Source organism: Glossina fuscipes, unplaced genomic scaffold (genome assembly GCF_014805625.2).
Source record: "Glossina fuscipes isolate IAEA_lab_2018 unplaced genomic scaffold, Yale_Gfus_2 28, whole genome shotgun sequence".
NCBI lineage: Eukaryota > Metazoa > Arthropoda > Insecta > Diptera > Glossinidae > Glossina > Glossina fuscipes.
Window position 1 is genome coordinate 16160089 of NW_023998423.1, and position 19993 is coordinate 16180081.

The 19993-nt window shown below is 31.8% G+C and overlaps 1 protein-coding gene across 2 annotated transcripts in view; it reads left to right on the plus strand.

Moving 5' to 3' along the window:
• LOC119636178 (protocadherin-like wing polarity protein stan) overlaps nucleotides 1–19993 on the plus strand; it is a 150792-nt gene that overhangs the window by 55010 nt on the left and 75789 nt on the right. The gene's annotated exons all lie outside the window — the stretch shown is intronic.

Below are 19993 nucleotides of genomic sequence, written 5' to 3' on the forward strand. Positions count from 1 at the left end.
TTTTAGCTTTTAACTTGCTTCCATCCCTCCTAAGGGCAATATAGTCGACATGATGAATGGAGAGATTTTGTTGACTGCGTCTTGCAATCAAGAATTGCATATCAACTTACAATGGTTACTAAAAAATTCCCTTCAATTCGAAAATATGCGAAAATGTTGTTATGCTATCTGTACTGTAAGCGTAAGAGATTAGGTAGAATTAATTAGGCACATAACGGTGATATAACTTGCGTTATGTATCGTAAACGATTACAGTTCTGTATGCTTCGTTACTTCGAAACATAATGTAAATAAATCGAACGGATATCTTATTCTGCGATGCTCGATGACATCCGGTTTAAAAATGTAATAATGAATCATTACTTTGTAGGAAGAGGAGCAAAGGTCATCGTTTACCAAGACATACCCATCCTCGAAGTGCCACAACTAGGTCAAGGAAAGGGAACATTAACTCGCATGACGAAGTCTACCTAAACCCTCAATAGTTATTGAGTAAAGTGCCGTTGAAATTCATCGAAGACGCATTCCCAGTCGTCAGGACGGAGAGAAAATCAACGTCATAGATCGCTGATCCATAAATATACGTCGACGCTTGATAAGTGTAAGTCATTTGAAGAATAGTGCAGTTAGCATGAGATATTCAAAGACCTTCCATCTAATATAAGAATAAAAGTTTTAGCACAGTTTAGGTCAAAACGATTGGAATTTTCGATTTCGGGCAATTATGCAAAGTTCGGATACTAACATCACCAGGGTGAAAATAAAGAATTGAAAACATTGCTTGAGATTATAATTATGATTTAAATAGAAAGACAGGCGTAAAGCGGATTCTATACTGAATCCGGGCTAAGATCAACTATATATTCTTGCTAAGATCGTCTATGATAATTAGATTTTTTTAATTCATGCTCGTTAAGTACATATACAGATATATATATATAGGCATATGCGCCTTAAACCGACTTCATATATGTATATATATATATATTAAATTTAATATACCGCACGGCTTGGATATAAAATGAGGTAGAGTTTTTTTTTGTTTTTTTTTTTAATTTTTCTTTTCTATAAAAATAGAGACAGACCCAAGGAAAATATATCACTACGTTGAAAAGATTAACACTCATTGTAAACTATACATATACACGCCTCTTTGCATAGCATGCACTTAAATATTCATATCATTTCCTATATACATGCGTGTATGACATGCCGGCTTGCATGCATTCACAGCCAGAAGTGAATCACTTAAATTATATGTAATTATGCAAAGAGTCATTAAATGACATGATAAAGACTTTTTTGTTTTTCTTTTCTTTTTTTTTTTTTCATAGTTTTACTATCGTTTTCTTCTTTCATAAAAAAAATTTTTTATTATTTGAAACAGTAATGCTGACAACTATTATTAAAGCTTTGACTATGTATATCCATATGGTCATAAAATTTGATATTAAGAAAATGTCTCATAATTTAAAAGAAATATTTCAACTTATTGGAGGGGAAGGGTGAGAATATTTTATGATTTATTAAATGAAAATCACACATAAAAATAAATAGACAATTTATTAAACGGCTTTAAATTTATTTTAATGAAGACATTTTGGACACAATTGCAAACATCAATCTGATAAAATGCGGTGTTTGCAGTAATTAAATAAAATTCATGACAAATGTTTAATATATTGACATATGCTTAAAATTCATTTGAAAAGAAAAACATCTTTCTTCTAACATCATTGACGAAATTGAAAATGCTATAAATTACTTACGTAATTTTTTCAAAAAATTTCAACATTTTCCACTCTTAACATATTTCGACTCATGCTATAGCAGAGATCGATCTGAACGAAGACGTTTAAAATTCCTTCAGCTTGAAATCGTTCGTTGCCAATCCAATCCACAACAGCTTTATGCAATTATTTATTATTTTAGAGAATCCAAGATTCGTTCTAAGCCGAGTGTAGTTTACTTGCTGGGTAGAAATTTAATGTGCAATTATTACGACATATACTATATGTATTTGTGTTCATAACACATACAAAATTTGTACTATATTTAGTGTATTCTATGATACGAGTTTATGATAATAAACTCTTTGACATAATTAAAGCAATATTCTCACTAATGAATGCATTTAATGAAGAATTGGTTGCCATTGACAGACACATGTGATTGCTTGAAACATTCATTTATCGTCTTCACTTAGTTCAAGGCAAAGGTAACTAAGGGATTTGTTTAGATTCTATTTATCATTTAATCAAATATGGATATAAGAAAGACTTTCTCGATTATATCAATGTATGTATATATCTCTGAGGAGAATATTCTTTACGCAATTTAATAAACGAGATTCCACCCTATATCGGGGGTACAAAAGTACATTAAGTTTGTGCAGATGTGTGCAACACCCACAAGGGCTTGGAATAGACCGACCCACTTTATTATACCGATTGATTTAAAATCACTCCCTGAATCGATTTGGGCTAGTCTGCCTCTCAACCTGGCTTGTTTCCCTACGTTCAACCTACGGGAAACTGTTTTTGAGATATTGCGATAAAATTTGATACGTTAACGTATTTTGACCTAGGCACGTACACTCTTGGAAATGGTTTGAATCGAATCGTTTTCTCGACCACTTCCCATATAACGCCTTGTTTGAACAGCCGTTATACGAATAACTGTAGGGTTACGTAGAGTATTTAGTGGTAGAATACATGACACCCTACATAAAATCATTAAATCATCGTTTTTGAAGCTATTTACGAACAAACCCAGTGTATAATATGTTCAATCGAAGGCAACGCTGGTCAGGGCGAGAACTAACGAAGGAGAAAGAGAGATCAGTAGAATTCAATGCTCGCAAATTTCCCTGGGCAGGTTTCGCAATATATGGCTAAGCGTTGTCATGCTTTATACTAACGGTTGACTTGTTTACATTAGTTGTTTTTCCACTTCATCTTGGTTTGGTGCACTCGTAATTTTGATTTTTTTTTTTAGTCGTTGATGCACTAGGAACATTGCTCACCCTGTCTGAGTATTTCGTTTGGGATTTCACTTGAATTTCATCATCAGTTTTATCACTTCGGAGCGGCTTTATTTGTTGCAATCTTTCACTCCGGCTTTTCTCGTCTTTTACTAAAGATTTCCGTGCGGAGAAGCACTGTTACAATTTCCCGTGTTTCGAAGCCAAGCAAAAAAAAAACCAATTTTGGAAGTGATGTTGAATCAGTCGGTGTAAGACGAAGAGACGAGCCTTTCTTAAGGTTTTTTAAGTTAACACGTATATCTGCACAAACTTGCCCTTACTCAACATTTGTGTGGTATATGAGGCGAACTAAGTTCATGCTCAGACATTTTTAAAAAGAAAGAAATACTTCACTTGATTAAAATTATTATTTGTAGAAGAGATTCAATTTGTATACTAAACATTTTCTGTTTCGAGTTCTCTGGTTGGCAAAGAGTAATGTTTTGTGCGCTAAACACTTTCGGTCGGTCGGCAAACTTCTGCAGCACAACAAGGCACTGTCTGGTAAGCACGAGCCACATATCTGTTCTGCCCCATTTAGCCTTGCTTTGGTCTGACGCAGGAAATATAAAAATTACACACAATTAAAATGTTGATGGTCTTCACTTGTATCTCTGTGGATATTTTAAAGGATATTTCATCGCTTTAGTTTCTTTATTTAAAGCGATGCAAAGACTTTTCTACTTTTCTACTTTTCTTTCACATTTATCATATGAATTGTCAAAGTTCATGCAAGTAATTTGTAACTCGGTGACGCTTATGAATGATTTGTATGGTATATGGAAACAGTTTTCGCGTCGCTACATCGCTGCATCGCTTATCGATTCGCTACTCATGCTACACTCACAGATTTACATCATCGGGTCTCTTACGCATGAATTCGCATTCTGCAAACGTAATAACCGAACTTATGCACTTGTTCAACATGTTTGCGATGCAAAGCATAAAAAGAAGTTCAAAGAGTTCATTTGTATAAATTCATCACTTGTTCGTCTTAGTGCTTACACTACAAAAAAGCATGTCATAGAGTAATTGATTTTTTTTTTTTTTGCGTTGACCATGAAACGGTTACATATGTATATATATATGTACGTACATAAATATATATTAATTTTCTTTTTACACGAATTTTTTTACACTAAATTTAATTTAACACGGAATAAAAAGAAAAACTTCTCTTTTTACCCGAATTGTTTTGTTTTCACACGATTTTCAATACTCTACGAATTCCTTTCAATTAATTTTTCTAATGAATTTTTTTCGTTTTGATATTTGAATTAACTTTTTCATTCTCATTCCGCATTGTTTATTAAGTTATGTTAACTGATTTATATTTTATAATATATCTAATAAGCTAAAATTTGTAAGCGCGATATAAACTCTTAAGTGAAGTCTAGTAAGATTTTTTAATATTGGTTATTGTACAGTTCGGTTGCTTTGTTGCTTTGTTACGACTGGAACCAATTTACCATTTTCCCACATAGCCAATAACTTTTTTTGTACGAATCTTTTTGGAAAGAATCTATCGTGTAATAAGAGAATTTGGAGCACGTGACCCCATAAGTTCGTGGGAGGACATATGGTATTCCGAGCGCTAGTTTACAAGTTAGAGGTGTGTTAGTGACGGTACTTTTATTTTTTGTAAAACGATGGAAAAATCTGAATTTCATGTGAAGCGTCACTAACACGACTATAACTTGTAAGCTAGCAGTCGGAATATCATGAAATACTGACACATATCGTTTCAAGGTTTCAAGATATATATATATTAGTTTGGGGAAAAAGAAATCCATTATTTGTTCGGTAGATGGCTGCACTGATAGATTTCTCGTAAAGTATACATATATATATATATAATATATATATTAAATATATATAACACAAGATGTAGATATATATATATATATGTATGTTATTGGACAGTGTGTTATATATATGCATAGGTCAGAGAAAAAGTCTTCGCGGGTTTTTCCGCATGTTTATATGTGATTGCCTCAAAAGCACATGTGCTTAAAAGGTGACATTTCAGCTTACATTTTTTGTGCAGATAGTTTCCTAATTCCTTGCTCATGTAAAAAGTTATATTAATTTGAAAAACAGCGAACGACCTGAAAACATACGCCATCTAAAGCTTTTTTTCTGCAATAAAGCTAAAAACCCTGCAAAAACAAAAAAAAAAAAATGGTGAGATGTACGGTAAGAATGCTATGGATCAACGACCAAAGGACCTACGAGTTATTTGCTCGATTCCATTCCGAAAAGTTCAATGTTAAGGATGCACCTCACTCTAGACGGTCAGTAACTGAAAAAGTCAGTAAAGTAAGAGCGGCACGTAAGCTGTCAAGAAATAATTGAGGCATTAAACATCTTCTACATGGCCGTTTGGAAACATTTGAAAAGAGCAGGCTACAAAACGGAGTCCGAAAATCGCTGAAAAAACCCCAAATACTTTCTATATGATTCCTTATATATATATAAATATATATATCCCGGGTACAGTTTGTATATAATACGTATGTTTCCTTTGCAGCGATTATAAACTATTTATATGTATGTATGCAGTTATCTATAGGTACATGTGTGTATATAAATGCGTATATATATGTATGGATGTATACACTTGTGTATATAAATAATGTATAATTTTTGTTATTCTCAGCTATTTTGAATGAATCAAGTTTCAAAAATATTTATTGAAAAAAACATAAAAACTAAGATAAACTAAATTTAATTTGTTTGGTTTCAAATACATATTTATATTAAAAACAATATAAATTTTGCAAACACAACATATAAACAATTTATAATTTTAAACTTTTAATGTTTCTCATAATGCTTTGTTTAAGAAGATGATGACGATGGTAATGATGATGATATAAATGGTGGCAATTATTGTTTTTGCTGTTATTGCTAATGCAATAAGTAAACATATATATGAAACAACTTGTATTCATCTGAGCATATGTTCGTAATGTTACAATAATTCATATTAAATTCAGATGCAAACACTTGTACACATTTGTGTGTGTGTGTGCGTATGTGTGTGTGTGTATGTATGCTTGTATTTATTTATATATGTATGGATAACATACATAAGTATATGTATATATATATATATATATATATATATATATATATAGATAATATGTAAATGTAAATTTATATGCATTTATCAACTCTACAGCATCACTTAGCCACTGTTGAATGTTAATTAACCAGAATAACATTTGCTTGACATACGTATCATGATAACAATAAAATTATCATCATCCCAACATATATATATATATATATAACATGAAAAAAAAAACACTCTCTCATTATTTATAAAAAACAAAAAAAAAACAAAAAGAAAAAAAAAAAAAAAAAAAAGGAGAAAAATAATACAATTAATTGTAAATACTGCAACCTCGCAAATGTGTGTACATAGCTTATGACTTTTATGCATTTATATGAGGATCAATGTTATGAAATAAATCTTAACATGTGTGCATGGCATGGCAAGAGGAAAAGTATTTGTAATCATATTAAAGTACGCATTCCAACTAAAAACAAAAATTGGTAAGTTTGATCGATTACGGATATTGAAGTACACGTCTCAGTACGCGAGTGTACGCGTGTGTATGTGTGTGTATGTGTGTGTGTGTGTGTTAAGTGCATACAAATATGTACGCTATTACACGTTGTTTACTCACGTAATTAATGATAGAATAGCTCAGTTGACTGCTGTAATTAATCTTCAATTCGGCTAAATACAAATAATGTGAAGTATACGCCCCGTGCTGCATAATAACAAAAGCGAGCGCAGTAGCAGAGTACAAACTTCCGACGGCACGTATACGTTTACAATTTAAAGTGATGTGTGCTTTTGTTATGAAAAACAATATGCACCACAAACTTACGCGCTTACCTATGATACTCTTTATCCTTTGATTGCATTGAAGGATTGCTGGCAATGGCTGGCCAGATACGAGTGCGCTTATTTTTTTTTTTTTTTTTTGCGCAAATTTCATCGAAATGAAATTTTCCAATTCATTTCATAATTTCATTTGGTGTACATATTGCCGATGTATGCCATTATTTAGAAACTATCCTCTTGTTGTCGGTGTGAAATTTTAAATTTAAATATTTAAAATTTAAATTTTTCTTATAAATTTTTTCTCCTCCTTTTTCACAATCTTTGCTATGATTGCGATATTGCTTCAGTATTACTTTCTTAAAATTGCTTAAAAGCTTTCAAAAGCTATAACGAAAAAATCCAATAAATACTTTTTATGATATTTTATTAATAGTATACCTACCTACAGTTTCAGAAATTGAAGGTATGTTCAAGTTATGAACTCATACGCTACGCTCTCTCTCTCTCTCTCGCTTGAGTTTTATCTGCCAGCAAAACATACTTACATGAGACTATCGACAGAATTGCGTCTATTTTTGGAGAACGGTCGCTTTATCGCTTATTCCTCTGTCTGTTCACTGGGCCCGGTAGCTACGCCTGCCTGCAGACTGGTATACCCATTACCATGCAAGAATGCCTGCTGTTCGTGTGTTCCTCAATCTATTTGTTTTCTGGGGTATTCCCAATTTATATCCCTCTACCCGTGTCGATACTTAACCCTATTAGCTTGCCCCTAAGCACTTTAATAGCTTACACGTTTGTCCATTTAACTTTTTTCTGTCCTTGCCCGACACCTTGACTTTGTGTCCACTGTTTTATTTGTAGGTCTACACCTTTGTTAATTAATTGTGCCTTCTATCCGTAGATAACTACTTTCCGCGTGAAGGCCCGCCTTTGCTCGCGGACTCGGCGTTTATAGCAACTGACATAAAAACGCGACTTTGGCATTAGTCCGTTTAGCTTAAAATTTTCAGCTCCTCAAAAACTGCATCCACTTCCCGAGAATGAAGTGAACTTCAATATTTTCATATCAGAATAATGAATTGTGGTAAGAAAAAATGAAAAATTTGATCCAAATATCTTTCAAGGCCGCTTAAGAGATATTTGACGGCCCGTTGATATATCGTCAAGTAAGAAAAAAAAGTTAACAAAGACATGCATTCACCTGAGGCAATGTGCATCCATTTTTCGCCTTTTACCGAATAAAACTTTCTTACGCTTTTTTCAACCAGATTAAAAGAGTTTTTATGGGCGTTTATGTTTTTTTTATGAAAGCATAAAAAATGCAGTATTAACCTGTCGCACATAAAAGCTTGATGGAATGTAAAGGAGTGCGAGACGCGAATAGTGTAACCTTTTTAAATTTAAAAACTGTTGAAAGCCAGTGGTTAGTTCTGAACTTCAAATTTGTATTGACACTTCTCGTTGATTGGTTTTTTTCCGTAAATTTGAATCAACGTCATTGCATGTATTTTTATTAAATCAATGTTAACGTTGAAATTCCATCATACAGTGAAGCACCAAATTAAAGGTACAACTGAGACAACGTAGAATATGATTGAAATCTGTTCATCTTAATATTGATTTCAAGCAAAATTGTAAGGAGCCGTTTTCTTATTCAAATTGCGGCCAGTGAATTATTCAGGATTAGAGCTACATCGAAATCTTTATGCAGACAAAGGTATAATTTTAAAATATTTTAAATCGTCATCTGTTTTTCTTACTAAAGTTTGAGACATTTCTTGATGGTCACGGATACGTAGTAACTTCATGCTACTCTTCTCGTGTTCATGCATTCCCATTCCCTCTCATTCATTTCTGTCATTTCAAAATATAATTTGAAAAATTTAATGAGATGCATAAATACCAAGCCCTAGGGAGAGAGAGAGAGAAAGAGAGAGAGAGAGATAGAGCCAATGATGCTATAATAATAATCATTTTTATTCTACTTCATATATCCGAAGCTAGTCTTTTTTGTATTCATACTCTCTCTACTTATCTTGCCATTTGCTAAGGATATTACAACATTTTTATGGATCACTGTACCTTTCATATACACCGATTTTAATTGAATTAATTAGTATACTACAGTGTTATCGCATTACTTTATGTTAAAATGGCGATATAATGTAGTAATAAAAATCATTAATTAAAATATTTATGTGTACGATGTGTTTTTCAGCTGGCGTTAACCAATCCATCGCATGTAGAAAAATCGTAAAAAAAATTAATATAAAATCAAAAGCAACACAAAAGGAGAATGCATGCGTACAATCCGTTCGATTTTCAATCTATCGATTCGTATTTCATATGGCTAAATGGATATCTACACATACACATACATACGCACATTATGTATGTATATTTATAAATACATTAAAGCATTCTTGCGCTTCTTGCCTTCACTTTAAGCTCAAAAAACAGACCGCTTCTTATGGGTTATAATATCCGTGATAAGAGCATATAAACTCTTTGCGGATGTAAACAAATAGTCTCATCCCATTTCTGGAATTTCTTCCCCAGCATACTAACAACGCGTAATTTCAGTCATTAATATATAGTGATGTCCATTTCATTCCTGCTCGGATTGAAATTTGGATCCATTCGTTTTTTTCAATACATTATTTGGACCCTAGCATCGTCGGTAGAATACAACATCATTCGAACACCCCCCCCCCCCCCCCGGGGCGGGGGGGAGATATGCATCCTTTCAAGATCGTTTTCGACGACTTGCCTGAACTTAGCGAGCAATACTTCGACCATAACATAACGGATGTTCGGATGGTTTCAGAGCATCAAGAGCCCAAAGCTTGTTCGCATAAATCCCATGTTTTCTAAAAGAGGCAATTACACGTCCGGGAAATTTCTCACAAAATAGCGTCATAACACGACGTGTTGTGCGGCACATATCTCCAGCATTTATATCTTGCATTTCACACCAAAAAAAAAGTTGGTTATCATGCGGCTATAGCGATCGCAAAGGACGATTTGCCTTACACCCCGCTCCATTACCTCTTATGCCAATTTTTGAAAATGCAACCCTGTTTCGACAGTTACTTGTGAATTTTCACTGCCAAAGATGAACGTCATCAGACACACCCGCCTTTCATTGCATGGATTATCTTATTTTCAACACTGACATATTTTGGCGCAAAAACGAATGGTATTGAAAAATCCTTCGGATCGGACCACTTTTTCAATTATTTCCCATGTAAGGTCGTTGCATGAGTAAGTCTAGGGAGATGTACGGTACGGTATTTAATGGTGGCCGGTGTGGTGATTTTACTTATTTAAAAATTAATTTACAAAAAAAAGGAAAAAGAGTATGTAAAATCTGACGTGTCTCTGTAACGCAATTAAAAAAAAAAAAAAAAAACAAGAATAAATTCACACGTAAACATTTTAATGCTTTCCATCAAAGACTTTTGTTATGTGATAATATTAAAATCACTAACTAATAACATCATACATATTACACTGGCCATCATCGTCTGCATTTGAGTATATGTATAGAGTAACTGAAATATTTAATGACTTTCTATATAATTATACGCACTTAACATATACACGCACCAAATAAACCGCATTTCACCGCTTGAAACAAAAATTAAAATAATAAATTATGTAAAATTTTTGCATTATATTTACCACAATGCACAATACACAGGACAAATACGATTCATTCATATACGGAATGAAAGCAATAAAGGGTTTAAATGGTTTTGCAATCACTTTCTATTCGTATAAATTGGTTCATAATAATGCTTCAGGATGGTTTCTAATATAGCTTTACTTTGATAATTAACTTTTAAAATTTTAATTTCAATTTTGCTTTTATTTCTTTTTGGTCATCTCTTGTAACAAAAAAAAAAAAAAAAAAAAAAATTTTTTAAAAAAATTTTTATTTTTTTTAAATAAAAAAAAAAAAAATAAAAATAAAAATTTTTTTAAATTTATTTTATTAACAGCGAAATTTATTGCTTTCATTTAGAATGCAGAAAAAAAAAAAATGTTCTCTCTTGCTTTGTAAAATGAAAACATTTCACAATAAATGAATAAGCGAACAAAGTGAAAGGAAAATAAAATAGCGGCAATAAAATGTTGAAAGGAAAATGCAAAAAACAAAAAAACCAAGAGAGCTAATGTTTGTGTGTGGGAAAATGTTTTCAAGCATGAAGAAATACATAAAAAACGAGAAAAACAAACAAAATATCATAAAAAAAAAAAAAAATGGATCAACTGTTTATAGCGAGTGGAAACTTTAATAAATATCAGGTAAAACTCTTCACGTTCATTGCGGAGAGGCGTTGAGGCCGAAAATTAAACAAAAGAAAAACAAAATTGGGGAGAATCACATACGCGTAGGTATATATATATGCAAACATACGCTAATTGTATTAATTGAGTTGAGCTTTGTACGCGCAAATAGTAAAAACTAAAGCTTACAACATATTTCATTAACATTTGCTCAAGTGTCTTCAAAATGCTTTTGCATTCATTTAATGCAGAAAATATATAATATGATATTTAATTATAACTTTCCTCTTAAATTGCAAAAAAAAATAAATAAAAAAATAAATATAAAAAGCATTTTTATTAATCAAAACAAAAGCGTTATGTCTTAGCACAACCGAGTGATGGAGCAATATTTTACAATCATATAAAATCTACTGTTTTTCGGTCTATTTCAAATAGATTACTATATCGGAAATGAATTTTATTATATTTTCATTCTCTAGCCAAGGTTGAAGGTATTATTAATTACTTGAAAGCTTTGCAACATCTAAAATAAAGCTTCGCTTTCCCTACAAAGTGCATAAATTCTAGATTGGCATGTCTGTCCGTAAGAGCGAATGTGTGCGCAAAAGTCACTCGATATCGACTTAAAATTTGCATAAACATTACAAGTCTTCTTACGCGGACTGGCATCGATTAGATATAAAATCGGTCGTAGAATACACCCACGTTACGAAATAGACCGGAAACACATCTGTTTCCAAAGGCAAAAAAAAAAAGAAAAAGTAAAAACACTATAGTGAGCTAAGGCCGCCCTACAGTTATTCAACTTATCAACCTTTCAAAATAAATCGTTATATGAGAAGTGGTCGAAAAAACGCTCCAATCCAAACCATTTTCACTAGCGATTGTCCTTGAAAATATTTCAAAAATTACGGTCCATAGGTTATGCACATGAAAAACAAAATGGACAGACGGACAGACATGCTTATATCGATTCAGATAGTAATTCTGACCAATAAAGGAACAATGTCCTCGCAAGATCTTGCTGCGTGTTGCATACATTCGCTAACATTTAATATACACTTGCACCACACGTGGTGTAGAATATGAAAATGAATTTTCATTTATTATCAATAAAAATCCTGCCCAACCAATGTTATCCGAATATAGAAATTTTTTGGTTTTTTTTTTTTTTCAAATAAAGGTAAAGTAGCTACGGTAGATTCGGCCATAGCCAAGCATAATTTTCTTACTGGTTTCATTTAAGCAAATTTACATTTTTCTCTTTTTTTATACATAAATTCGTAATCTCACATCCTTTTTATGAAACAATGATAAAATACCGGAAACAATAGTATCTGGTATAAAAATAGTATCTGGTATAGCAATAAGTCCTTACGGGTTTCAGACAACAGTAACAAAGATTTTATTCAAAGTATTCCCCATCGGTAGTCAGTATATTGATCGTCTGGTTGAAAATTCAATAGCTGCCCCCAAAATCACCCCTAATTCGGGTATTATCGTAATATTCGAAGCACTACATAAGCAAAAAAAATATTGACTGGAGTTCGAAAATTATCGGGAATTTTCTCATTAGTCTGCCTTAACTTCGGTGGAAAAACGTAGATATATCCTAAGGATTGCATTCTTAGTTAAGTCAATAAATGGTGCTCTCGAACCGCCGATCTTGTTAGTACAGATTAGCTTTATTGTTCAGTATAGATATAATTAATTATAGGGCTTTTAGGCCTTTTAGGCTGATCTGCAAAAACCTAGATGATCGGATTACTTAAATACTATCAAATCGATTATTTCTTAATATGCATGTCTTCCCTATGACGAATCGAAATTTGCTTATAATCTTCAAGGGTTCATGTGTAATTATATTCTCTGTTTTAGTTGCCAGGCTTTTGTATGTTGGCATCCGTTTAGTGATTCATCCCCGGCTTGGGTCTAGATTGGCTGCGAGGGCGCCATTATGCATTCTCTATTATTTATTTATACATGAATTTGTTGTTTGTTGTTTTTTTATTTTTTTTTTTTAATTAAAAGCCGTGGCACATAACGAATCTTTTAGTTGATGGAGCGATAAGAGTAATCGTAACTTTTATCAACATCAGCTTACGTTAGTTATGCTACGCTCTCTTGTATGCAGAAAGCTATCAAATTAAGAATTTGCTCCAGAGTCATTGTTTCCCATGCGATTCCATGCGCGTATAACTGAAAAGTTTTTTCAAAGGCCTTTCATTCAAAGCCATCTGTATGTGATAGATAGCAAATATGCAAGTAGTGTTGAAATGATTGAAGATTTGTATAGATTTGCTATAGATTCGAACTTATATAGAGACATATAGCAAATATGTTAGTTAAAAAAAAAAAATTGTTATGTTGTCTCAAACTATGTTGTTTAATGGCCACAAGCATAAAAGATTTTAAATGAATTTTCCTCAAAGAAAAAAACAAAAAAAAAGACGCGTATAAGTTTTTTGCGAAAAACGCCACAAATTACATCGAGCAAGCACCGAGTTTTTTTTTCTGCAATGAGACCAAACACTAAGGGAATGGCTTCTATTTGTGTAACACAATGACGATCAGAAAAAGCAGACAAAACAGAAACTAATTGGCAGATAGTGCCCGGAGCCTACTGGGCGTGTGTGAAATTGATAAGTGTTATGCCTTTACCGACTGAGCACTTACTATCCACACTTCACTGATTTCTTCCACAAACACTGATTTGGTACTTACTCTGCTGCTCATGCGGAATTTCACTCACATGACTTTTCCCTGACCTTTGCTGCTTTTTTTTCCAATAAGGCGAGTAGACCCTGTTTACTGGAATTTCGTATGAAGAACTTGAAAATAGCCACAAAAGTAAAAGTGAACTGAACGTTATATCGACGCAAGTATTAAGTTCACAGGGACTTTTTCACAAGTGTAAGACAAAAGGGGATCACTTGGAACGAAATATATTTTCTGATATTTTCATGCTATTTTTTGACAAGACCTATAGAAGGCAAAGCCAGGGCTACATTAATGATGGACTAAGTTATAATTGCTGGTTTGAATTTTCTCTTCATTGTGTTATTGAAATGCACTACAATTTATTTTGAAAAATTTTAGAACTATAAAGTGTTAATCAGCGAAGCGTAGTGATTGAAAATACCCAATGCGACTTCAGATTAAGAAAAAAGAAGAAGATAAAAAAAAAAGTAATATTTATCAATCTTTAGAGTCTTAAGTGTGGCCTAAATACCAGTCAGGCAAAGTTTGATATCGATTCAGATGAAGAGGAAGAGTAAGAAGAAAAAGGAGACGAGACAAAGAAAAACGAAAGCAAAGTAATATTTATCCACCTTCACACTCTTAATTGCCATTAAATGCTGTCGATTCTCTCCAACTTTAGATTTTTTCTTTCCACTGGTCTATGTAAAGTAACTTTCCTAAGTTAGTGTCAACTAAAGAAGTTTTGTTTTAACGAAATAAAATGGAGAATGAAAACACTCCGAGAATGATAGTAAATTATAAAACAATGCTAACATTTCTATGTACGCAAAAAAGTTGCTCTTAGATTGTAAATGCGCTTTTTCTTTCAACTTGATATAGCCAGCGGATGCGAAAAGCGTTTTCAAAAACTCCAAAATTTTTATCGTCTTTTTTTTGTTTTTCACTTTTTTATTTAATAAGGATTATTTACACGAAAAAAAAAGCATTTAAAACGTTGTTGTACATACGTATAAGATTTACGTTGAAAAGTGCATTTAAATGGAATTTGAAAAGAAAAGAACTAAAATATATTGAATAATGTATCTGTTGATTTTTGTTTTCTACTTTTTATTTATAGTTTATGTTTTTCCCACAAACATTTAAACGAAACAGCTCGTTGACCAACCGATTTATTCACAAAACCATAAATAAGCGCATATGTGGATACATGTATATATATATATATATATGTATGTATCCTACACATCCTAGCAAATATTTGTTTATTGGGTTTTTTATTTATATTGCTGTATAGTAATGTGTAGTGTAGTGCTTACGAGTAATCCAGAATGGTTTTCAAGTTTTCAATGAATTCAATACAATATTTGCATTTTTTGCGCGCTTTAGATTCTTTTGCTTTCATTCGCAAAACCATTGAATTGTTGCTTAATACCTAGCAAAAATAAGAATAATAATAAAAAAAAAAAAAAAAAAAAAACAATATATATGTATATAGAAATACATATTCATATATAGATTATATTGCATATAAATAAAAGAAAAAGAAAAAAAAACAATAAAATATTATATCGATTTCCATATCAGATGATTTGTTTCAATTATTTTACTGTTTTATTGACACAATTTCTTTTTCTCATAGCAAATGCTTTCCTGCTGTTGCCATTACTTTTTAATCCCGCCCATACATATATATACATATATATATATATATATATATATATACATATATACGGCACATGCAAGTGATTTCTATATATGAAACTATAAACGTTTACTTATATGTAAAATATATGCGTGTACATGTGTAGTGAATGCCGAATTTATGCAAATGTATTTGTTTTTTTCATTTCAAATGTACAACAACTCTATAATCAAGCGGTAGTGTAATAATTAAATCAAACGGTTTGTTAGATGAAAAAAAAAAACACTCGAAATATATATTTTTGTTTTATTTCTCAACGTCCTATTAGAGAGTAAATGTTTTTGCCTACACATAAGTTATTGGGTAATCAAGGTACGCCACATAAACCGGATATAGTTAGTTCTCTTATTTTATTTAGAAAAATCTTTATTTTCATTATAAAAATTCGAAATAAATCTGAACGATAATTGTCTTTATATTATACATGACTTTCGCTACGGAATATGTGAGGTGAATGCAACCCACGGAACGATTTGAAATCTACCCTTTTTTCCATTTTTTACCAATCAATTGGGAGTAATTTTTTTAAATGGTTTTAAACATCTCTGCTTAATGTTTTTCAAGTGCGTTTTTGTTCAACGAAAAGATAGCAATTTTTATGTCACATTAATGAAATTATTTTAGTCCTAAGGCGTATATCCTATTGAATATGGATTGGATTGGAATATATTTTTTTGGAAGGGTATCCACTTAGCACCAAGTAAGACGTCATAGTTGCCTACCAAAATCCCTATATCACTTTACCTAATGCCGAGCTGTCGATCTCGGCGTATGGGTGGAGGCGCATATCCTATTGAATATGGATAGGATTTGAATATTTTTTCGAAAGCTATCCATATACCACCAAGTAAGACGTCATAATTGCCTATTTCCTAAACCTCTATATTGCTTTACCTTAAACAAGGCTGTCGAAATCGTTTAAACTTGGCCGTAATTTATACACTTCCGACGATTAACGACTCACTGTAACGACTAACTCGTTTATAGCTGCCGATAAGGAATGCATTCTGTTTTGCTGTCGCACTGCAAAACTTTCGATCGTAAAATTTTAAATTACGATCGAATTTACGCGATATAAGCAGCTGTAAAACAGCCATAGTTTCTTCATTATAATCTCTCAAAAATTATATAACATCAATAATAGTTCACTTATGCGGGAAAAGACACGAGGAAAATATCTATGTAATCCATACATACCGTATATGTATGTGAAATCTGGTGTCTTGCGCCAACTTGCGTGTGAAACTAAAACAAATTAAAACTTGTTGGCGTATGAATGTTTTTTTTTTTTTTTTGAAAGAAGGTATGGAGAAAACTTTAAAGAATAGTCCCGCCCCATCTAAAGTTCTACATTCATCGATTTTTGTGCAAAATCACTGACAGTCACAAATTTTCTTCGCTACATGGCAATGGTCGTAAATATGACGCGAATTAATCCATTCTCAATAGTCTTCATCCAAAAGGTATCAATAAATATGCACCGTATATATATATACGTCAGATGGACAGATAGACAGACAAATGAGAGCAATTATAATGGCATTGTCTCAAACAAATCAAAAAAACATTGCTGACGATGGCTTCATCCAAAATATTATAGATGAAATTAGAAGATTCACTGAGAACTACCTACGAGGTTTAAGTATACACATCAAGAAACTCCATATTCACCTCAAAATTGTCCCGATATTGCATACATCCTCAAGAAAGTTGTTACGACCTTACTAGAGTTATTTCAGGAAGTGAAAGGTTGTTAACACTATTTAACACTGATTAACATATTACCCTTACACGAGAACCGAGAAGATATATTCTAGTATATAACATCCAGAAATATTCATAGGAGAGCCCATAAACTTTATGTATTCTTGATTAGCGAACAGCAGTCGAGTAGCCTGAGTCGATTCAATGAAATCTCTTTTCTTGTCCCTTATTTCGAAAAAACGAATGCCTCCAAAATTATCCTTAGTGTGTGCATGTGTGCTAAAAAAGTTAAACGATCGGATTTAGGAATAGGCGTCCAAGTAACTGTCCATCTGTCTTTCATTTCCGGAGAGGCTATTTATTGATAAGTTGGACTTGGTTTACATATATATGCTTGTAGTTTAGAAGTGAACATCCACTTGCCTATAAGCTGCAAACTCCAGCACATACCAGTGTAAAATCGCGTATGCAAATTGTCGATAATTTAAAATTTTAAGTGGAAACCAGATCTGACCTACATAGAGGGATATAGCTTACAATGTGGAACTAGTACTGAGTACAAATATTCTTTAAATAAAACGATTCTTATCACTCAGTTAAAATGCTTATGTCAAGGCTTAATATGGTGGATATTAAAAATTCGATAGAAAAGGAACATAATATAAATATATATATATATATATATATATACATTTTTTTTTTGTGTTATATGAAGACGGTTAAATTTTAGGGATCCCTTACATATATAAAATAAAAGTAAATTTTTTTGCTAAGTTGTTAACATGCTCATGGCTTTAGTTTATATCTTTTATTACAAAATTTTATTGCTTTCTTGGTTATTGCATATTCGCTTTTATATACACATGTGTAAAAGTAATCAGCGATTACGAAAGAAAAAAAAAACTATTAATCAAAACTGAAAAGAAGATGAAACGAGAGATAAAATGTCGATCTGCTTAAACAAGTGCAGCAATCTATAGTCTCTATATAGAAGTTTAAGCAAACTTTAAGATATATATATATCTATATATATATGGCTGCGTAAAAATACCCCTTATATATATATATATATCTATGTAGCAAATGCAAATACTTATGAACTAAACATATACATCACGTACTTATGCCAATACCATTTCATATGCATTCGAGCTTATCTGTAGTGAAAAGTGGTGGTAAGGTTTTGTCTTGTGTTTATATTTTGTTGTGCTTTATGCACGTGCTTTCCTGCGTGTGTGTGTGTGTGTGTGTGCTGGTATTACCATCTATCTTTAAGAGACACAAATTCTTCTATATATAGAGAATTTTTTTTTTCTTCCATTGAAATAAATGTAGAAAACTTGTTTACAACTTTATGCAATAATTTATAATAATACATTTATTTTCCTGATAGGAGTACAGACTACATATGTATAGTGTTTATACTGCACATGTACGAGCATGTTGTGGTTTCTTCTTCATAGATTTTCTATGTGGTTTGTGGGTTTTTTTTTCTTCTTTTTTTCTTCTTATATCTGTGGCTAAAACATGAAGATATATTGGATATCATGAACAGGTTGTAACATCTACTAAGTATTAGTTTGAAAGCATGCACAAAGATTGATGAGTAAAATCCTCGAAATCTTTTTAAGAATATTGTTAACGTAATATACATATGTATATATATTTACTGAGTAACATTTACTAAGTATTATATATATATATGCGTTATATATTTGTATAAGCATAAAAAAAATTAGCTATCACACCATTTGTGCATAACTGCAGAGTGCGGAAAGGATATGACACATGTCCTATCAACATGTTGTTAATAAAGTTTAATGATTTTGTCACACTCAATATATATGCATGTATATATATATATATATAGAGAGAAATGAATTTTAAGGTATATCTTATTCTCATATGCAATGTCTTGTCAAATGCAGTAACTCCCTTAAGGCTTTTGAACGTTACTGTAGCATATATAATAAACTAAATCTAGATACAAAAAGTGGTTCATCCTTTAAAACGGATTCAATTTTCTTTATTTATTTTATTTACTGCTAGGAGGCATATTAAATTTGCAATTGCTTGTGCAATATACGAAGGAAACTGAAAGCAATGTATATAGTCTTGAGAAGAATAAGATTCAAAATCGATCGATCCAATGGCTTTTGTTTTGTTTTTTTTTTTTTTTGCAAGTAAAAGAGTTATTTGGTTTCTCAATTGCCAACTGTTACACTCAACTGTAACAAATGTAATAACAATGAAATCATTATGGGTCACTTGTGCAGATGCACAAGTCGGTATTTCAAGGATGGAAAGATATTACAATGTGCTTCTCCACATTTACATCGGCAAGAACAAAAACAGAAGTCAAATTTGTGAAAATTATGTTAAAAATATTTTTTTTTAAAAATTTTTAAAGAAAACTAATTTTTAGAAACCATTCGTTTTGATCAAGAAGCTCATATGCTTTTTGGTCTAATATTTTCATTCAAGTTTGCTTAGAATAGAAACGTGAATCAAATTTTTTAAAAGTCTTAGCGAAGCCTACTATACTATATCTACGTATACTATACCTACTATATTTATTTTATAAACAGGCTTAAATAATGGTCAACTTAAGGAACTAAAAGAGTGAAATACATCAAATGCAAAGACCTTGTAAGGCCTTGTTTGTAGGGATTACACACTAATCGAAAATGTTGACATACCT